This window comes from Neodiprion lecontei, chromosome 6, assembly GCF_021901455.1.
Source record: "Neodiprion lecontei isolate iyNeoLeco1 chromosome 6, iyNeoLeco1.1, whole genome shotgun sequence".
Taxonomy (NCBI): domain Eukaryota; kingdom Metazoa; phylum Arthropoda; class Insecta; order Hymenoptera; family Diprionidae; genus Neodiprion; species Neodiprion lecontei.
In genome coordinates, this window is record NC_060265.1 from 24,433,039 (window position 1) to 24,456,554 (window position 23,516).

At 44.2% G+C, this 23,516-nt stretch overlaps 1 protein-coding gene across 1 annotated transcript in view; it reads right to left on the bottom strand.

Annotated features, from left to right (window-relative positions):
* LOC107221612 (hemicentin-2) overlaps positions 1-23,516 on the bottom strand; it is a 302,996-nt gene that overhangs the window by 218,364 nt on the left and 61,116 nt on the right. The window contains exon 2 of the mRNA XM_046743636.1: positions 18,055-18,124. The gene's annotated coding sequence lies outside the window, so the exon portion shown is untranslated. The remainder of the gene's footprint in view (positions 1-18,054; positions 18,125-23,516) is intronic.

Genomic DNA, 23,516 nt, shown 5'->3' on the forward strand with positions numbered 1-23,516 from the left:
CTGTAAGATTATCGAGATTTTACTGAATGATTTGCATACACATTATAAATTTGTCCTGCTGCAAGTGAGATTCACACCAATGATCGAATGATCTGCAGATTGTCCTGCGACAGGATATTCGATGGATTCGATGGACGAATAATCGCATCGACTTTATACCATTATAGGTACTATTGACAATTGAAAGCAGATATAGAACATGGAGGTGTTACCAGTCCCAAGTGTTCGCAGCAAATTGCAATAACGAAGGGGACGTTTTCCGAGGAAAACCCTAGTCCGTCCGTGGCCATTGTCCAAGCATAAGCCCGGACGAAGGTGGCTGGTCGAGTTGGTCGGATTTGTCTTCGAGGGTTCCGCGCATTTGAGGTTCGGAGTCCCGAACCACACGGAGTGTAACTACGGACAACGGCAAGCCGCAATCCATGCGTTCCAGGCGAAGAGGATAGAAGGAGAAATAGCAGTAGCGTTGTCCAGGTCGGGCGTAAGCCACGCGTCAAGTGGAGCATCGGCGTTACAAACATTGAGTAAAATCCAACGATTTGCAGAATGAGTATTTATGGTGGGCGTATGGTCTGGACGAAAATAAATATCGTCGAAATCCTCGAGACTCGCCATGTCACCTTGGATACACAGCGGGGGTTGCTAAGACTCGAGAGTGTTGCCCGGCTACGCAAGAACTAACGTCGCAATATCCGGAAGAGATGAATGTGAGAATTTTTACTGCGTATCCCGGACCGTGAATAAAACACCACGCAGCGGAGGCGAGACCATCGGATGCACGGTTGCGAACAGCAAGGACAATTTGAGAGAGAGAAGAGATAAAAGAGCGGGGAGGAAATATATCGTCGTGCTACTTATTGGTCTCGTCCAAGGCCTGCCGATCAACGGTTGTTCAATCGTTTTAAAAATATTTTTGTCGCTTATACCGCAGTGCCAGGAAGGAGAATTATTACACGCAAAGCCCAGATGAGGAGTCTCGTAGCGTTTGCTCAGCGAATATAGTACTCGACTCGCTGAGTACAGTCAGTTCACCAAATCCACCTTAATTCCCGGCTATAGTTCAACAGGAAATTAGTACTGGCCACTTGGCAAATAGCAATATGACCGCGGCGTAGCGGTGGACCACCAGAGATGCCGGGCTTGCCAGTGATATCCTTCGGGCTCTATCTGCCAGTAGACCATAGACCATCCGAGTCGTACGACATCGTACGAATATAGATAATATCATCTGCACAGCCGGTGCGCATAGATTGTTCTCAGTATTGCAACACGAGGAGGAAACAGCGTTCGAGACATGGATGAGGGGGTCGTGACTGGCCAACGACGAAGCTGACTCGCTGTAAAACTGCAGTACACGGTAAGTCAACTGTAAAACAAGGAGAAAACAGTGGCCCAACGACGTACGTGTCATAAAATCCAGTAGATATAAAATTCCAGAACGTCGAGTCCTCGAAATAGCCGCGATAGGAACTCCCAAAAGTGCCACTGCAACTTTTCCCTTGCAATTATGTTTATCCTATGTACATAGATGACGTTTCAAATAATTGTTCGATTGAGCGGTGAAAGTTTTAATTTCAGCAAATAATTGTTTGTGTGTAAACAGGTTTGAACTACTTGGCATTCATGAGGAACTCATTTCGAATAGTAAGCAAATAAAGGTGGGTAGTAGTGACTGAAGGGAAAATAAACAGCTTTTCGAAGATTTTAATTCCAGAGAGCTTCGACCTCGAGTGACTAAAATATCGTAGAGTAATTAGTTAAAGAACCTCCACTTGCTAATAATTTACGGGAAAATTACAACAGAATGTACGCTTTAAGAGAGTAAGAAAATACTTGCACGATACGCAATTTAAAATGATAAATTCCGCATCGAGATAGAGTGAAAATAGCTAGCTATTAGTGAGAACAGTGAAAATAGCGGAAAATCGGAATGAAGGTCTCGAGTCCTTTGAAAGAAGTAGGGTGAGGTGACGCACAGCCACAGCACGGTAGATAGTGTATACCAGGCTTTCGTCCGAAGCCAGAAGGTTATTGTCACGACCCGATTGCACCCCGTGTCGTTTCGAGGACTTCTTTGCTGCATCGAGATCGTCTCTCTACTTTACTCGACTACAGCGTCAACTCGGGTGGCTTTTACGGGCATCTCGCCATCATCGTAAAGCCGGGAAGAAGAGAGAAACCCCCGTCCGCCACCCGACCTCATATCCACCTCCACCTCCATCTTTGATCCTCGGACAATTCTCCTCTCACAAAGTGAATTCCAATACATTGGAAGGGAACCGGACAAGCTCAGGCGAGATTTGAATGTCGTGCTTGGGAATTGGCAACGGAAAGGAATTGGTTGTACATATCGCTATTCCTGTTTCTTCCCTCCCTTTTCCCCGTCTCGCTGTACAGAAATCAACCGAGCGAGCTTTTCCAGAACCACGTGCCTCCGTTAGTGCCTCGCAATCTCTGTCGGCACTGCGCCGTAACAAAAATCGTCGTCGAATCGTTGTTTCAGTCAATCGTGAGACCCCAATCAAGTCCAGATAAAATACCAACGAACCCGTGCCGGTGGCCTCTGGTTACCGCCGATTACGAGGGTGAGAGGGAACCGAATAAATGAATAAAACGGGATTATAAAAAGTGCGGATAAAAGGTAAAAGCCCTGTTACTTTCTCAGGCTCGTACCTCCCCGGCTAATGCACCCCGATCAATCTTTACGCTCCCAATATCCAAACGCGTAACAACTGTATCGTAAATATACAATAAGATCGAACAAATTATTATAACCGTGCGTAAAAAACCCGCCGTTGACTGCAAGGATACACACGTACCGTGATGTGATAAAAAATATACCCATGCCATGCGCGTACGTCGTGTATTATACGAGCAAAACGATTTTGCAAATATACTTCTCTCGCAAACTAACTCTCAATGTAAATATGCGTATACACGGACGCACCGTCCACGTATACGTAGGCAGAAAAATATAAATACATAGCCGTAGGTGAAAAGACCCGGCATTCAGCGCGCGAAGGACGAGGACTCGTCTGTAGCCTTATAACCGTGTCTTTCAAGCGGGAGTAAGAAGCGTGGAAAATGTTCCGCAATGTTGCGCAAACGAAATGTACACCCCCTCCTCTCTTCTTCCTTCCTTTCTCCCTTCCTCCCTCCGCCCTCCTGCCCTCGGCTCGCTGTCTCCGCGTGTGAAACGCCGCCGTCATCTTGGATATGTGGCACGTGAAATCTGACACGCCGTTAAAAGCATCGTCGACGTGCCGGGGACTCGAGTTCTTCCGCCCTACCCATCGAACAGCTTCCAGGGTCGACAGAAGGGTTGATCCTTAGACTCGCGGCCTCGTCCTTTCTCGTCCTCCCCGCTCGTTTAATCGCGGTTGCTTAATCTCTTGTCGACTCCGATCCTAGAATTGTCGCCGAAAGCTGACGACCCAGCACGCTTTGGCTCAAGGCCTAATGCGCCAAATCTCTCCGCTCAACGAAGAGCATTTCCATCTAATTGTCGTTTCATTACAATTCTTACTCTCGCTTTACCTAATCATCGATGTCCGTCCCCCGCACTTTCTGTAATAGTTTTTTAATTATATTCTCATCGACGAATTTCCGGTACAACATTCCTTGTTAAATATCCTTGAATTAAACATCGCCGAGAGCAGATATTGTTGGACACAAAAAAATCTTCCGATACAATCCCAAGGTAGGGGAGAACGCGCGGGAAACAAAAAAAAAAAAAAAAAACTTTTTACCGCTTTACGGCTCGAAACGAGAATATAATTAGCTCAATTCAATCTACTTGCCAGGTTTAACTTTCGTAAGCCATAAAACTTGGAGAGAAATTTTTTTTTGTATTCTCAAGCGCAATATTGATATTTGAGTATGTTAATTGTAATCAAATATTCAGGAGGGATGTGAAAAGGCGATTTAATAAGTGTTTCAACTTTCTGATCCAAATTAAGTTAAAATTATTCTTTTCCGTTATCTTCTCAAGAAATCTCTCCCTTTTCCGACAAATGCATCGAAATAATTCAAGGCTCCGTGAGTTGAACTTAAGGATTTATAAAAACGGATTTTGATTTGGCTTCAAACGACTCCGACAGAAATCGGTTTGAAATTCAGATTGATTTCCACCAGCGCTCAACCATGAGACGTTTGTTTTTCTACACCACAAGGCGAGTCGATTATCGTAAAATAATCGTGAAGATCCAGTTAAGTCAGATGAAATATCTAAATTATAAAAGTAAACGAAAAATTATACGCACGGGAAAAATAAAAGCATGAATAAGAGTTGACATGCATGGTAAAGCACTTAATTCTGCAAATCCCGCGGCTGTAGTTTATTCGTGTTTAGCATTCCGTTTCTATTAGCATGACCTGTAATCCGGTGTAAATTTCCGATTTCACGTCACTCGCGGCTCGAGATAAAGCCGAAGTGAAACGATCGTTTTCACTTGGGGCAACGCCGCCGAAAAGGCCGAGCTTGCACCTTTTCGAGCTTGCGTTATCTGTGCTCTCTAAGCAGGCAACGTGCAACGCTTAATATTTGTCCGTTCAAAGCTCTAATACGGCCGGCTGCGGTCCTGGGACATCGGCGCCTCGGGTCGTTCTCTTTAACGATTATTGGCTTGCGGTAATTCTCTAATCTCTCCTGTCAGCGGTTCCACGTTTCCGTTTCAATATGGCCGACGTTTCCGATTAGATTCGGCCGTAGGTGGCGGCGCAACACCGGATCTTATAACGGACGCGCGTGCAGCAGCTCGCAGCAACGGGGACTTCTTATCGAGCTGTCGATCGGGTGGAAACTTGGAGGAGATTAAAAATTTCCCGAGAAAAGATATCAGCCGAGATTTTGGATGGCGGCTGTTGAGAAATTTCGGGCCGATTGGAGTGGAGCCGGAAAATTGCGTCTGGATAACGAAGAAGATGACGACTCAGATTAAGAGGCGGAGGGCGGCTCGAGGAATGGAGGAGGAATTCGCTCGACAATACTTGGAATTGTAAATGTTACCAGGGAACTCAGCCTCGAGCCGAAGAAGAAGTGAAGTGTGGCAAACTCACCGTCACAATTCCACCCGCCCACTGCTGCAGGCTGTTATTTAAATGGACGATCTTATACGCGTGCTTTACTTCCCCAACTTTCATCCCCTCTGACGCTGAAGATCCAGTCGCGGGGTCGTCTCATCACACCCCAGAAAACTATTCACTACTTTTACCCTCTCGTTTATACCGACGATATTCTCAAACTCGACGGAAGATTTCTCTATTTTCTACACCACTGCCAAAAAATCCGAAAACACCGAAGTCTGCGATTTCCGAGACGCGCCACACTCGCCACGATGACTGGCACGAACTACCGTTGATTGTTCCAATGATTGCTGTTTCCATTTTAGGAATTGGGATGGAATAAATCGCGATTGAATTTTCACAAGTGTTCGCCAATCGGTAGCAATAAATGCTCGCTAGATGTACCTATTTTACTTTCTCGTTTGTCGTTCCCCCGTGAGTACGTTAGTGAAATATATCTGTAATTTGGCGAATGCTGCTCCTGCGATTTATAAACACTCACCAATATCGTCCCACTCCAATGCAAAAGGATACAAGAAATTTCTAAAAATAAAATGATTCACACTCTCACTTCGTTGATTCTTAGAAGATCCGGCAACGGCAAAGCGATATACGCTTGGTATACGACAGAAAGGCTTTCCAGCACGCAAGGTAACCACAAAACCCAGACTCAAACCACGAGGAAAATGTTGGAGAAACAGGTTTAGGAATCATGACGCGATTACCATCCTTATCCTGTGGGACAATGGGAGTAGAGTTAGTCGCTAAATGGTCGAGGTCAGCGCGGTGATCCCCATCCCCTGAATGCGGGCGCGTCAGGTCAGGGTGCGTGAGGATTTGTCGACAATTGGACAATGACGTATGTCCCTACGGTTTGTTACACCGCTCCGGATAAAATGGTGGGGGTTCACGGTAGCAAATGAAAGAGGGGTCGAGGAGTGAAAGGGGCCGACCACTTGTCAAGCCGGGCCATTTTTAATCACGGCAAAGACTAACCGAAAGGGAGAGCCATTGGAATCACACTGGAGCTCTTTGTTAATCGATTTGCTAATTATTGCACGTTCGATACTTTTCATCTCTGATATAATGAATTTTGAAACTATCTATCCGCGGCGATGCAGCCGACGAAGTACCGAGGGGAGAGAAAAACGTCGTCATCCCTAGATGCCGCGGTAAACTTAATTTTCTAACGACACATAGGGGGATAAGAGTTGCCTGATACAGACAGAGGGTTGAGCTGCTCCGAGAACAGAGACAGTTTACTCCGTACCGTTATACGCGAGTTGCAGGTACCTGGTAGCTAAATTGATTTTTGCAAAAACAAATTTAATAAAGGTACGACGGGTGTACGCTCTAGCCTTGGTTCCCTCTTTATACTCTCGGCAACTTTCAGACCGAACGAAATCCCTGGCAATTTTCTAGAAAACATGTAACCGGCAGGTCTGTATAAAGAGACGTAGACACGCAAACTCATGCACACCCGCATACGTATCCCATACGCAGTTTGTCACTAAAGTGTTATGTGTTTATTACTCCCTTGAGTTACGCGCACGGGCGTCACGTTTTTCCTCCACTTGCTAGAGCTTGCCAAATCTTGGCAGTAGGTTCTGCTGCTACTTTCGCATGTACGGAGACTACTGCGTTGTCTATCTACTGACGTGAATATAAACGCGCCACACATCCAAGTCTGCCTAGCGTTGAAGATAAAAAAAAAAAAAAAAATAAAATAACGAAGAGAGGGACGGAAAGAAGGAGCAGCCGTTATCCAGAAAAAGTGAAAAGTCATCGTAAATCCGCGAACACGTACTCAAACTATCTCGCGGAAGACGGATGCCGGTAGATCAAAATCCGTATAACTATTTCTACGAGCGAAGCCCGTTCCTCCAGAGACGGGATATGGCCGGAATCCGGGGCTCGTGTAAAGGCTGGCAGGATGGTAGACCTGGGCAGCAGCTGGTACAGGGTTGAGGATCCGCCTTTAGCGTGTTGCAGCGTCAGCGGTACAGCGCTGCCAACCCCGCAACGATTTACTGCTAAATAATATCTAAACAGCATGCCGAATGCAGATTGGTTCCCGTGCGTTACCAGGGCTGTTAAATATTTGACGGAATTAACTCACGCCCTACAGATCCGACCCGATCGCTGACGTCGACTCGTCGCCACGACCTCGAGTAGATAAATATCGGGACCGATCAAAGATGATCTAATTTATCCCACATCGCGTCGTTTCTTATAGTTACTTTTCTCTCAAGGTGAACTGACGCTTGAACGGAAGCTAGGAAAATGGCTGCGGCATCGCGTGTGGCTCTTAAAGTTTAACTTCTGGCTGCTATTGACGAAGCATAAACGAATCGCAGCCACACTGGTGGTGGATGCGAACTTCTAAGTCAAAATATCATGAAATCGCAGCTTGAAGTTGGTTACTGTCTAATCGTAAGTAGTAGAAACAAAGATAACGGGGGGTGAATGAGTGGACAAAGGGTAAGGAAAATTCCAGCAGAAGGGAGGAGGAGAAGGAAAGAAAAAAAATTAACCTTAACGGGACTGATAAAATTAAAATTTCTGATTTGCTGATTGACATCCTGCAAATCCTCCAGCTTACTTTGGTTGTCAAACAGAAAGACGCCTTCGCAATTTCATGCTCATGACGTGCCAGTCGTCAATTTGTTAAACGAAGATCCTTCGTGGACGGTATTTTATCACGTTTTACTGCGAGATCAGGAGTTGACATGAGAGACATCCGTGCTCACCCTGCTCACCAATCGACCAGCGATAGTGTTGAACGTGTAAATAAATATACGCACTCGCTGAGAAAGTAAGTGCGAGAAGTCAAAGTCGAGTTGGTCAGGGCTAAACGGCCGTCGTGAGAGCTGCTTCTTGGTGGTAAACCAAAGCAAAAACATTACTCTGAAATTCTCGGTTTGCTAGCAGAAACTAAGCACATCAGGAGTTCTGTCTTGTAGGGAAGTGTGAGACAAAATGGACCTCCCAAGGAAATATGCCTTCTATAGAAGCTTCAATCTCGTCTATAAAACGGTTCACTATTCTTGGCATTTACCGGATCATAAGTATTCATTTTTCGAAAATTATTTTTTCCGCCTCTTACGTCTTATGTCAGGCTTTCCTCACTAATTTTAAGTTATACTGGTATTCGCAGGTTATTCGAAAAAAATGGATTATACTTCAGAGATTGAAACAGGTCAAACTGAAAATACGTTATAGTAATTGCAAGATTATGATAATAGATATCTCGCCATAAAATGTCAGCCTTGTGCGTTCACACTTTGCACGCTGAAGTGTGAAACGTAATTTTAGAAACGTTCTCGAAGTGGTCCATTTCGCCCCTCGTCAACTACTACGTCGAAGGCTGTCCATTTTGCCTTGATGGTCCATTTTGTGCTCCTGCTTATCAGAGAACTGTCTCTAGCCCGGGCCACGTCGTAATTAAAACCCAGTGTTTGTCTTCCGGGGAAAAGCACCCGGTCCTCCAACATTAATTTTCAACGACGATCAATTTGCAAAATGCCGGTCAAAACACGCTGACAATGTAATTGGAAACGAATTGAAAATTACCCATAGGCTCTTAGAATGGTGATCCGTTCGGGATGCATGCATCCAAAGAAAACACAGACCAAAAATATACCGTGAAACGGTGTTTAAATATCTATCGTAAGGGTGAGTTCGATAAAATTTTCCAAAAGACGTACAATGGTTGCTGTTATCCGTTTATTGTTTCCACTTCGGTGTATCAAAGTATGTATGAAACATCAGAACGACAGGTTCCTTTCTCTCCGAGCTATATTTGTACATACGGGGTAGAGAAAACGAGGGACGAGATGAAACAAAAGAAAAAAGAAGAGAAGAGAAAGTAAAACAAAACGAGAAGAAAACAAAAGGGAGAAAGATGAGGCGCAGTGTGTGGTATAGAGGGGCGAGCGAGGAAGAAGGGAGAAAATGAAATAACCGAGAGAAGAGAATAGGAGGAAAAAAGAACTTTATGGTCTACTTGCGCCAGAACGAACGCGCGTGAGCAGCCAAGGGTAGGAACTGGTAAGGAAAGGGTGGCAAAGGGTGTTGGCCAACTTGCATAAATGTATTGAAATTTTATGGGGCTGCTACACCCGGATGCGATACGTAGTTATCTAATGGCCGCGTCAGTTAAGCGAAGATTCCACTCGACTTCGAAACAGAAGCACCTAGCTCAATCCGACGGAATCTAGGAATATTCGCAGACTCGAAGAAATCCTTATGTGATAAGAAAAATACCTAACCGCGGTACAGATATTCTGATATCGAAAATATTGACGCAACCACTTGAATAAGCATCATTGACAAACAATTAATGAGGAAGGGTCAATGGAAGAATAAAAAATAATAACATTTTCACTCGTGATAGATCTAACGAACCATCTTCGAAGTCCGGGTCTCCGTTTTCGTTTCGACGATTTGCCCGAACGACATTCGGATGCGACGCGAAACGAGGAGGGACAAGAAGAAAGTCAGGGAGAAATGCGTAGGAAACCAAAGGAATAACCTTAGGCTCGGGGGGATGGTTATGTTATGTTACGGCAAGGATCATCACGTCCCGTATAGTCCCCCATAGAATTGCAATGGTTTTATTCATATATCGAAAAGCTTAGGTAAGGCGCACCCCCCGTTGAATACCACATTGGTATCACTTCGATATTTGATTTTTCAACTTATTTTCGATTCTCCGTATAGAATTTCGATTCCCACTTGTTAGTCCGATCGTACTGCTTTACCCTAGATTCCGCACAATTTTAACCTTGCCATTGATCCGATTGACCCTAACGGCAATATGAGAGTGCAAAAAAGAAAGAAGAGAACAGAATAAAACTCCATGGGATAAAATTGAATTACTTTATTAGAGTGAGAATTACTAGCTATTACTCGTATTGTCGCATTCGTGCGACGTATATTCGAGAGCCTCGAAACGCCGCGGCGACGAGAATACACTGAATTTAAATAATACTGTACTCAAGTCGAACGTTCAAACTCTGATGATGTATACAACTTCTCTTCCATGCGATAGACGAAAAAATCGGAAGAAAACGCCCGGGCTATTACCGTTGCCTAGAAAATTTGATTTGGAACCATTACGAGGGTTGTGGTAAGCTTCTTTGGATTTTCGGAAACCGAAGACCTGAATTCCGATCAAACGACTGATCGGAGCGTTAGTCTGCAAGAGTGTTTCTGTGCTGCAGACAACTCTTGTGAAAATATGACCACACCGTAGGTTGTTTTTATTTCCCTACATCCCCGCTCGTAATAAAGATATATATGCAATATGTATGTACATATGTATGGGTATATACGTGTTCAAGGTACGTTGTAGCGTATACATGTAGCACACGTACACTTTTTTGTACTGGCTTGTTTCTGCTCCCCCATGCGCGTCTGTGTCGTAATATTTTCTTCAAATGAAACCACGTGGTAAGCCAGGGTATAATTCGGCAGGGCCAAACCGCCCTCGAGCGAGCTTATTTCGCAACCAAAAATCCAAGTTTAAGAGTTGTATTTTTTGGTAGCCAGTTTTTCAAGTATGAAAAAAGTTTTTTGTCCCCGCATGTTTGTCGTTCGGTAAAAATGATCCCACGGCCGAGTCAGCGAGATCAGCATTTACGTGAATGTATTCTGAAAGAAACTCTTACGTATTTTTCTAACTTGAGTATTATGATATAACAAAAAAAAAAACTTGAGACTTCGAGAAACAATTATACAATATACATGTTAAATTTTTTTAATAATTTCGCAGAAATTATGGAAAATCATTGAAGTTCGAGGTTTTGTACTAGCGACCTGACAACGGTGTAAAATGAGATCGAGAAGAAAAATGGGCGCAGAGGCAACGGAAGGAAACGAATCTGTAGTACTAAAGAGCGAGAGGCGCTTATTTGCTTTCTCTTATGCTCGAGAAGTTGTTTCCTGGCAAGAGTATACGATTTAATAATTTCATCCAGTATATGATAGTTTTTGGTTCTCTTGTTGAACGCATTTCTCTTCGAGTCAATGCTCATTTCACGAAATACGTGCAGGGTGTTGAGAATATCATTTTCCTTCAACACTCCAGTGAAGATTCCTGCAACTGCTAACAATTTTAATTTTATTTCGGCAATAAAGGCACGTCGAGTAAGTATAATGGCTGAGGTATAATAGTAGCTTTAACCATTCTTCAAATCTTTATCACTGTGTGTTGTGTATATATACCAAGAGAAATCTAGCACCCTTCGAAGATCTGGAATTGATTCTGTTATTCTTGGTCAAATAAAGGAACGGCCGTAATAATAGCACGGTGTGGGAGAATAGGTATACTCACACACGCGAGAAGGGTACACATATGCACAAACACACGCACGAATTGAAACACACATGCTGTCCTCAAGAGTTTCTCGTTGGACTTCTCCTCGCTAACTCCAGCGATCTCGCTCCAGGGGGGAATTCAAACACGAGAAAGTACTAGAGGGAAAATATTTCCGAGGATTTGGATGAATCGATGGATGTTCGCGCGATCGAAAGTGAGAAGAAAGTATATATGATGTACACATAATCGTGAAATTTCAGCCAACAGTCAAGAGTAGAAGAGTGTGTAACAGAGAGTGGTGAATCAATATGAGGAAGTATGACTTATATGGCTAGCTGCGGTATAACTTCGTATAGTATAGATATTGACTTGGTCAACTTTTACAAATAGCCCCTTTAACCGAAGAATCCTGCAGAAAATAGCCGGTAACTGGTCCCTCGATGGAAATCTAACGAGCAATAATTCGCCAACGTAACCCCAACAAAGCTATTGGAAGGGTCGTCGAAGAAGCCCGCAGCCATTTTCCTCCTCCAAAACTTATACTTGGAGTTCGGTAAAGGAACGATGAAACGATAGAAACCAAACCAAACCAAACCGAACGGGGACCAACCCTAACCCATAAATGCGTACAGAATGCGGGGGCACGGGTATATCTATACCGGCGTACACATCGGGGAGAGAAGGTTGTAACCCCGGAGCAACTTCCGCCGGCGACTGTGCAGAGTTTTAAAATCCCGCAGAGCTAAGTTTCATCGGAGACCGGAAGCGCCGACAGATCGGCTCGGATTGGAGCAATTTCAAACTTATACCAGGCGTTCCGAACAGCTTCACGGCCAAGTTTACCGGCGCACAGAGGCGGAGGAACTTGGCCCAGAGGATCCCCGAACTCCCAGCGCTCATCCAGACCCCCAAAAGGGACGAAACCCGGCGTAATGAACGCGGGTGACATTCGGACTTGGACCTTTATGCAGCCAAAACTCAGGAGGACCTCGCACCCTCCGCCAATATTACGGGCCGGTATATCTCATCAATCTCTAACTGTCCCGCACCGAGGTCGCCTACTTCGCCCCAGGCTGTATTTGAATTTACCCGCATGCTCATCTCACCGACAGCTACGGGCTTCTCCTCTCAGCAGCCGGATGTCCGATGTGGAAAGTGCGGAAAGTTCCCCGTTGCGGATGTCAAAAGTTTTTTAACGTCCAGTTGCGGTGCTCCAGGTAACTGCGAGTAACATTCATGCACGTATCTCTGTAGCTAGATTGTATAATGCTGCTGAACTGAACCTGGCAACCAGAAAATGCAAAGCTGTGGTCGAACCGATTTCAAATTAAACGGAACGTTGAACATGGACTCGAAATCAAAGACTTTCCATGCCTGTTATATTGAAGTAAACGGAGGTGAAAAGATGTCCAAACCAATCGATCCACCAATGAGACGACGTACCGCGATTAGTTCCGAACTGATCACTTTAGAAGTGTTTGATAATTAAAACTTGCCGAGACTGAAGAAAATTATCCAACGTCGTGCTTTGGTTTACTTTGGCGAAGCTCTGCGAGTTGTATGTCTTGGTAATCCGAAACAGAGCTAAACACTTTCTCGCTTGTCGATTTGCGCGCATTGCTTCGAATGGTGAATTTTTTATGAAAATCTATTAATTGAGTTCCGCCGTTAACTTCACTCCGAGAATTCGCAAACTAGAGGTCTAGTACAAAGGGACTCTCCTCTGAATTGATTATATTCAAGTTCAAAGGGGTGTGCGATAGAGTCATTGGATTACCGTAATTTATTTGAGTACAATATAATGCGCGCCACATAGGGTGTACTCAACTTTGAACAGTCTGAACACTTATTCCCTCTTGAATTCAGGGCGTCTAGTCGCCGGGTGAATGTCTGGGAAAACAAGAATAATTGGTACGCAACTCCGCGACACATTTCCAAGTAAGATACCGACAATTGTACGAAGGTAAACACTATGAACATTGAATTCTGTCGTTTGCGCGAAAAAAAACGCGAAATCGCCGAAGCAATTGACGAATCGTTGGCCCGCCACGCGACTTACGACGTGGAGCGACGAGTTGTGAAGATAAAATGTCCGAAACTTTGAGGATAAAATAATGCTGTCGAAGGATTTGGCGAGCCTTTTATTGAGCCACTGTAAAGAAACGAATGATTTCTTAACATCGACTTTGTTAAACTGAGAAGAGCAATGAAGAGTTTTCAATAGTATTATACTTCGGATCGTTGTAACAAAAAATTATTTGTCTTGCATATTCATTCTGGATAGACTTCGGAAATCAATCGTATTTTCGGTTGAAAAATATCGTACCCTGTATATATGACGTTAGCAGAAGAGGAACAGAAATTAGCCCAATATACGTTACGATGGGGCAAGGAACTCGAAATCTGTAGGTTTGCCTGTTCTCTGGAAAGTGTATTATAATCTCGGGGTGCGAATTGAAACCGTAGTGCGTCATTACAGCACACAAAGAATTTTTACGGACGTTCGGTTCCTCGAGGATGAAGACAAGTTGGAAGCTTCGCTGAACACGGAAAGAGAGTGTCTCTTCTCTTTTGTTTTCACCCATTACCTGACTACCTGGGAGTCTGTCTTTCTATGGACTGAACCCAACTGAAATGTGTTAGCGTGTAATATGGAGAATAGCGAATAAACATGTCTTTCAAATTGAATGCTGAAAGTTAGAATTGATGGAAGGAAAAAGGCCGGAGAATTCCGAGCTCATGAGAAGGCGGCACAACTTCAAGTCCTTACGTGTCAACATTCTGTTATTCGAATTTCCAACGACATTACGTGAATTTAAAATTGCTTTTCATACCCGGTAGACCCGGCGGTGTCAGATCTATTCGAGAAAAGCGTGCAGATTAAATTGCGACAGAATATTTTCAACGGTCCTGCGAGTGAATAAAAATAAATTTCTATGGATTTGGTGAAATATTTGAATAAAGTTGAAAATTTCACCGTACCGCGGTATTCAGCGAACGTACCAATTATTATCAGGAGTATGCTCGGGGGAATTTCAATATCAAGTATGCACGATTGGGGGTATTGCACATTCGTTAACATATGCATGACGCGACAAACTCGCGTTGATCTAATAAAATCGTGCAGCACATATAGCGCGAAGAGGAACTACGATGAAACAAAGTGAGAAGTGCCAGCATCCGTACACATAAAAATTTAACAAACTGATTCGAACCACTCCGGTCGCCTTCCGTTCAGCGCTAAACTTGACCTGGTCATCCCCCTAAGGATTTAGTTGTCTGCCTTATACCGACGGTAATAACACCGCCGAGAATGGGTTACAGGTAGTTCGGCATATCACGGAGACTTGAAGATGGTGATTAGAATTAATAACATCGCCCCGTACCACCAATCACGTAACCTCGCACGGGCTAATGACGTCATTAAGTCAAACTAATAGCCAACCCTTAACCGGCTGGGGATGAAGCCGTGAGGCTGCCAAGGCATGTCCTCGCGGCCAGGGCCATAAAGGACTCGTCCACCCGCAGCCTCTTGCCTCCAGTCGCTTATTTTTCGGGGATTTTGAATTTCGACCTTACCGAGTTAAGCAGCCCCGACTTTTGCCAGCCGCCTCGATCAAGCGACAAACGGGAGCGGTTAGCTCAATGGAAAATGTCTCTCAGACTCAGTGTCTTCCTGTAGTCTTGTCTGGGCATTTCTCTCCCTTAGTTTCCTTTTTGCCTCTTCCCTCCAGGTCGATCGAGCCCCGCCGAAATAATTTCAACTTCTCAACTTATTTCGAAACTTTTCTTCATTCATTCTAATTAGCCAATAAGTCACTCTGACATGGCCGGCAGGATCTTGGCTTCCAAGAAGACGCGAAGGTCTCCGACATCAGAGCGTCAGAATATATTTTGGCTCATTTGTCGAAGCGGGGAGCAAGAAACGTGACGTTTCGATATTCAAGTAATAAGCACAAACTTTTAACGTCGAATCCCCGGTTGTCTTGGCAACCATAGATCCTCGCAGCGTCTGATTATACTTTCTTTTCGTCAATTCCGCCATCCCGTTACTCATGTTATTAATACCTACTCACAGAAAAGAGCTATCATTAACGGTGTTACTCGATCTCTGAATTGCGCTGAAGCTGCAGTTTCGCAATTGGCAATAATTTCCTTCCATTCTCTTTGCGGCCTCTGATAATAATCGCCACTGTCGCTCGCGATGTCTTAATTTTTGTCAAACCGGGTTATTTCTCCACGACGAACACAGCGACGCGTTCTTCTTCTAATCCACTAGATGCGCCCGGGTATTCCTTTGAAAGTAATAAACTTGACGTAAAGAACGTTCGGCGGGCTCCACAATTCAGATACAAGATATCTTGATCCTATCTCAATGCCGCCGCTGCACGTGGAAATAATCATAGCAGTGAATCTACCCTGACCAGGCACCGCTTCCGGTTTAACCCCGCGGCGAATGCCCGGTGGTAGTCGACCGGAAACTAGATCCTCGCATGGACAATGGCGCTGCCCGAGTTCCTTATATCGTAAGAGCCCGGAAAATCGGAGAGATAAGCAGGAGATCCGTAGAGAGTCTGCAAATCGATGTGTTTCATCGCAGACTCGGTTCCGCGATGGCCTCGCACCCCCTAAAACTTTCCGCTATATATGTTTTTCCTCGAAAAATTTATTCGCCAGTCTGCTGCACAGCTGCTCGATGCTGAAAGCCCGTTGCATTCGATATTCCATTGATTTGACATGTCGGTCAATGTATGAAAACAATTCAGTCTATACAAAATTACTATCGTACCGCTAACTGACTTTTATCAGAATGATTGGCTTTCAAATTTTTCACATCTGTGAAGCCAAGTGAAGGAAAACGACACAGATGCCATGTTCTAGCAATTATTTAGGTGAATTTTTAAAGATTGAAAACCGCCACAAGTGTAGCCAAAGTCTAGTTCTAAATCGATTATAGAATTAATTCGGATCGATATAAATTTGAAAAGCCACCAACAGTTATATCCAGATGTACCATCCAACTGAAAATATACTACTTCGGAGGTGACCTTTCAACACAGATCAACGTATCAACCTACAAGACGTCAAAAATCCATTTCCCAAAGAATCAGCTTTTTGAACAAAAAATTCATACCACAGAAATGCTGTGGTGCATTTTATTCAACCACGATATTGTTAAAATTCACAACGTGACTCTATGAATGCGAAAGGATTTGTATTTATCACATTCAGTGCGGTGCAGGATTTGAGTGATCGCAGGCACGTTGCTGGTTCCATTTCTGATTCAGTGCTGGAAACGAATTCGTATTTCAGTGGATAATTCTGTGTAAAATTTACGGTATTCGTCAAGTTTGTGCAACACATACGAGCATTACCGTAAAACCGCCAGCCCGCAGGTATGAAAAGCCTGACTTAAGTTAATAAAAATTACCGGTATCACCCCCAGCTGCGAATGATCTTTTCCCCTCACTGCAATATAGCAAGGAAAAAAAATACCACAGATATTTCACACCCTTCTACTTTTCTCGGAGTCGAGAAAAATGAGGATAGATTTCCACTGTGATTCTATTCTACTAATCGAATCCTTGGCATCCGAACCACATAGTCAGGCCTCGGTATCATTCATTCACGCTTAAAGTAATTACAAGATGGATAATGATCCGTTTGTAACCGATCCAGCTAACCCAATTATTTCTAGAGTACACACAATTTTTAACCACAATAAGGTACTACGACGCTGATGAATTAGAAGGTTCTTAAATCGATCACAGCAGTAAGAAGACTAAAATCTGAAGGACAAGCCGTTACAAGCTACTTATGCCACTTTGGTTGCTTACTTTAGCAAACAAAAGCCCGTCAATTAGCCGAAAAAAGCATGAAGTACAAATGCAAAAAAAAAAAGAAAAAAATGGAATAAGGAAGAAGAAAATCACCAAGAGGGCGAACAATGAAGTTTAAGTCGTTCTCTTGCTCGACTGGCGTTCGTTACTCGTACCTTACGACTCTTTATTTCTAACGATGAGCAGGCAATTTAAAGGCGAAAAAGTGAACAATGCTCGTCGCAGAAGTAAAGCGAAACGATTTCGATGTAATTAATTGGTTTAATTAGTGTAACCGCCGCTAAGAGAGATACAGCCGTCACTGCGCCGAAGAACCTCGCGCTTCATGGGGGAAGACGGAGGCCGCACGCGATTGCCCCTATTAATAATTAAGATTGTTCCTCGTTAATTTTAATTAGTAACGATTTACATTCACGCGCCACTTGTCCCATTTAACAAGCCTCCAAATACTTTCGTTTCATTTCACTTCTTCGCGCGATTCTATCCAACCTTCATTATAGACATAGACATACATTGATATCAATGCATACCCGTTGAGTAACAGTTGAAATTTCATATCGTATTGAGTGTGAGGGCATACCATAAAAATTCTCACCAAAACTACCAAACCTATAATTCTTTGGCGAAAATTCTCTCGCTCTTTCTTCGTGTAACATTATGAGCACACAAAAACTGTTATCGCAATTTCAATCAGCTCCTTGCGGAATCTTAATACGTACTTCTTCAGAATTTGATACATGCCCGTATTTATCATGAATATTATTAGCGTAATAAGAATACCTGAAAGGGACATGTTGAAAAAAACTTTTATCACTACATTAATATTACCTTGAAATATTTTACTTCGTTTCGCAGAAGAGAAGAAATCGTTCACTGGATAACCGTCACGGGCCTGCATCTGTAATATAAAATTGCGAACATTAAAAACGCCCTTTTCGTCGATCATCATTTAGAATTGAAGGGGACTAACAGAAATTAGTATTTATTCCACGTCTACGGTTTCGAATAGGTTATTCCTATATTTCAAATACTTTCTAATTGTATAACCGGCGTGTAATCCGCCAGCTTCTCATCCTGTCATTGAACTGAATAACCCACTTTTTCAATCAACCGACATCATTATCGATTCATTCGATTTACATTCACGTAATCCTCGTGCATATACTCGCCGATTGTAAATGCAAAGAACTACATATATTTCTCCTGAATTTTCCACTTTAATCTCTGATTTAATCGCAATATTTGCGTCAACCGTTGTTTGGCCTCGGCATATGTGCACGCGAATTACCGTTACAAACCAGCATAATCGGCTATTTAATCTTTTTCCGTAGGCTCCAAACTGCCCAGCTTTTCTCGAAAGCTGCATTAAAATTTTAGTTACGCATTTGAAAATTATTACTCAAAGTAACGTTTAAACGGTTTCAAGCATCACGATGTCGATGAAATTGAAATTGAATTTCCCTAATGAAATTTTGACGAGAGGGTAAAACATATAAAAACCAAACAATCGCCTTGCGACGTCGCGCGAGCTTCCCAATGACAGCTGACGAGGAACGTGATTGCATTTTCCGCATAGTATTTGCATCGTTGCACTTGGACGAATGAAAAAACCAAAGAGATGTGTTATTTTTTTTTTCGTTCATAAATCGTTTGTTTCGTTCGTATTTTGTTACATTTTTACATCATTCATTTTGTTCGACTCTCTTGTTTTGTGAGAATTCGTCCACGAGTCAACGATGATACCTATACGTGCCATATATCGCATGTATGTACGTACATACGGCTCAGCTGCGATTCATACATGCGTAAAAAATATTATCGCTATACTTGTACGCTTATACGTATTGGTAGGTATGTAGATACAGGCCAGGGAGCCGAGGAGCCCCGGATTTAGTTTTGATGAGTTTTTCCTGCCCGCAGAAAAATCCGCAGTTCAATCGCGACCATTGAATACCAATGTAAACGGTCTAGGGACCGACAGTTTTTTTTTTCTTCCTTCTCTCTCTACCCTTTTTTCTAATACCGTGTTTCATTTTATTTTTCTCTTACTTCCACACACCGCCCGCCGCTAACCTTTCTCATATATAAATAATATTTTTATAGAGCTTTTTTCTTCATTTCTATTTCTATATTTTGTTATTTCATTTTATTTCATTTCAACTCTTCCAAACTCAACCCGAGTATCGGGAGCGGTTTGTTTTCAAGCATCGACAAACCGCTTGGAATTGGCAAACTTTTGGTCATCCAAGAAATTAGTTTCTCGTCGCTACCGCGTGTGGCGTTACAGAAAAAGCGAAGGAGAGTTGAGCAAAATAAAATTCGAACAGCCTCTCCGTAGTCGACTAACAGGAGTCTAAGACAATTTAGTGCTGACTGCTAACCACATTACCTATACCCTCTCAGTTAATACAGAAGAGCACTGGTTTAATACATTCTCGAAAATTTCAGTGCCTCGCTTCGAACGACAATAACAACTAAAATAATTTTCAACCTCCGAAGCCCGGACAACGACGCGATTAAAACTTTCCTAGGAAAGGAGAACAAACTATAGTTAAAACAAATCGTAACAAAATCGGTTGGGAATTTTGTTCCCAAATAATATCCATATACATCCTTGAATCACTCTGTACTCGTATATTCGCATGTCTCTTTTACGTTTCTTCGGGTTAGGTATACGGGCGAGGTGAAAATCGAATTCCAATTTGGATTTAAACCTTGTGCGTACAATTTTATTGTTGTTGTCAATTTTTCTTTCAAAACAAAAACTGGACCGTGTCAATTTCGTCAGTGGTTATTCAGTCCAACCCATACAATTCAACGAGAATTTTATTCCGAATTTTATACGATCCGATATACGATACTGCTTTCAGCTTTAGACAGGGGTAAAAATTATACGGCCTAAAATGCGTACTTCAAATGAACTCTAAAAAGCACTGCTTTATCAAATATGTTTCATCCACTCTACGGTGCTCCACGTACGCGTAAAATAATTATTCTCATTACGAGCGACAGGGTTTCTATCTTCGGGGGAATTAGTGCGGTAAAAAGCACGTCGTTGCACGCGACGAGTCGAAATTTCCAAAGTACCAAGTTGTAGCGACTGTTTCTTGAACGGGCTTAATCCCCTCGGTGATAATTAGTTCTTAAATACCGGAATAATCAATTATACCGCAGAGCGTGAGATGCTTGAATTATTTATCCGTGCACCGGCGGCTGATCGAGGTCCCTGCTGGTTTACTCGGGTTGTATAATTTATTCAATGATTTTCGAGCGACGATAAGGGTGGATGGCCGTTGGATCCACACAGTCGGCTCCGCGAATCCGGAGGAGTAGCAGGCGGAGGAGAGAAGAGCAGAAGCAGAAGCGACGACTTTGGAAAGTCGGCCAAATCCCTGTCACGGTTTGTGCCCGGTCCTTCGTTCGTAACTTTACGATACGGTAGACAAGAGCTAAGGAGCAAAGCCCTCGGGCCTTCTTTCCCCCAACTTAGGTATATGAAGCTTAAAGTGTTTAAGCGCGTCTAAGCGAGTCAGCAAAACTTTCCAACGCTTTACCACACACGCGTTCAGCTGCATGCGCCGGTGCAATAGTCGGTAAACGAAGAAGGCTGCTTATATGTATACGTGCGCGTGCACGTGCCATCGAGTTTCAACTCGCCCCATTCCTGACAATTAGCAACAAAACTTTTCCAACCAGGCAACGTGCGCATACGTTCAAGAGCATGTGGCCATGTGCAGGCGTCGGGTACGTTAACTGCACAGCGGGAAGCTCTCATACCGGAGATCGCTCTAGCTCCGTAGTGAAAAAATTATTCGACGAGGTTCGAGACAAAAGATAAGGGTGGCTCAAAATTTAACGTATCTTTCGAACTGTTGATTTCAGCTATGTTAGATTGGGCGTAATCGTTCGTTCACGAAAAATTACGTGGGAATAACGTGACTTGATAATTGCGTTTTTTTTTTGTTTTTTTTTTTTTTTTTTTTCTTTCTAGCAAATCTGGAAGTTTTCACCAACGCCCCGAAAAGTAATGTTCATTCGGTGAATGAGGTATAGTAATTAGCTGGTTGTTTAAAGAACGAGAAATAAAAGCAACTTTTTGAACAAGCCCGACTCCAGATTCATAGTTGACGAACAAACAATAAGGCTTGAAAGAAATAACTCATCCGAAAATCTTGATCCCATTAACGCGAGCCAAAGTAAGCCCGAGGGCGGTGATGGACGAGAAATTGATCGAACTGTCAGAGGGTAGAAGTTGCGGTAGGGGCGCCTGTCGTTCCTTGGATATCCGTACGCTGGCGAGGGGTGTATACGTAACGCATGTGAATTGGAAGAAGCTGGGAGCGCAAGGATGCGGCAGGATGCGCAGGCGCGGTGTGGTCACCGAGTACCTTCGCCGAAAGTCTGAGGAATGAAGGGGGGAGGGTGCCGGTAATGGAGTTGAGAGTCACGACCCGTACAGGGTGGACCGTTGGGAGTGCGGAATTACCGCAAGCGACCCACATAGGGCGGATTATGTCGGTTGGATGCGTCGGAAGCGGTTTCAAATCAAATATAGGGGCGGGGGTCGAGCTTTCGGCGAAGTCTTCACCCAGCCAGCAGCCAGATCCTCGGCCGCGTGTGTATGCGGAGGCGTAAACGCGGACGGCCTAAACATCGCAGACGGCGGTGTGCAGGGATCGTTTAAATAGCCCGTTGCCGTTCATCCGAGACTCTTTGGGTCCTTTGGGTCCGACTAGCGGCCGTCTATCGAGTCCTCGAAACTCGGGAAGCGAGGTGCAGATATTGATGCGAGGGAGTCGATTTAAAATTCTAATGCCGAGGCGACGACGTAGAGAACTTTGCGTTCTTTTGGCGGTGAGATGCATCGGCCGCTCTTATACGCATACATATACCTTGTATTACACGCTCCTCGCCTCTCGCCGCGAGTTCTCCGAGCGGCGTCAAAGGCTTATGAAATAGCGAGAACTGACTCTTAAATGTCATGCAAACTCGATTTCCGCGCACGTTAGAAGATTCAGGTGGCAGCTACGACAAAGACCGAGACGATCGGCGTCGGGCGGAGTAAAAATTCCCGTTGCACCGTAGAGGGAGAGCACTTGCGGAATCCTCGTCTCAGATATAAAACGTTCTCACCCGGGGTTTAAGCCCCCTTGGATCCCGATCCGGATCTATAGCCGATAGAGGAGATATACATAAGTTATAAGATATAGCGGAGCTACCGCGCGCGTGTGTGTGTGTGCGTGTGGTATATAGGTATACACATTCCATGTATGACCTTTGCCTGACAGGACCGGGAGCTTAGGCGACGCCATGCGAGCCCGAAAGTTCTCACGTCCCTTTCAACTGTAAAAGAACCTTTCAAGTCGCTGCCAGACGACGGATTTCTAGATCCATCGAACAGTCTACAAGCCTCGCCTTTTCTCTCTATACAGCTGCACTATCAGAGGCCGAGTCGCGGCTTTTGCCTAGCTCTTAAGAAATATCCTCTCGCGGGGCGAGACGCGGTTTAACATGTACGGGACTTGTTTGATTTATTTCTCCTTTATACTCTCGAGTTCGGCCGAGGTCGGGTTGTCCGGAATCTACGCTCGAGTGAATCTGGTCAAGCGCAAGGTTAAACTGAGGCAACGAATGTCAGGCTTCAGCCAAATTTCATGGCTTTCTAGAGACAGCGACGCAGACACACGCGCGCAGAGTTCGAAGGGGAGAATTTCTCGATTCGTGAAACGCGAGAAACGTAGGAGTATGAATAAATTCCTCCTCCTTAATCTCGTTCGGTTCTCGCGCTCGAAAACACAAATATTAAACTCGTCGTTAGTTTTTACAACGCAGCGTTATGGGCACTGGAGAGAAGAACGGAGAGTGAGTGAGCGGTAAAGCATAACAGATTTGTGCAATGCCAAGACGTTGAACGGACTGAATAAAATAGGTCGATCAGTATTCAAGGAGGGTCTGCTATCGCCGGGTCCCTGCAGCGTGCCCATATCCCGGGGGCGTTGCTCCTCCACGACCGTCCGGGATACTACGAGAGACTTGCGTCGGAGCGACCTGTCCGAGTTACTGCCCTCCTTCAACCACCGCTCGCCCCGAGACCGTCGGCCTGTAACCCGCTATTGCCATTCCGTATTGATACACTGATACTAATTTTGACGTCGAGCCGCGGTGTAAACAGCTCACGATAATGGAGTAAAGCGCGCAGTTACCTGCGCCATGTCATTTCACCAATAAGCCGGCTACAGCTCCCTTCCCTGATAAGAAAAGTTCTATCCGAGGTGTGTACCCCGCAGATT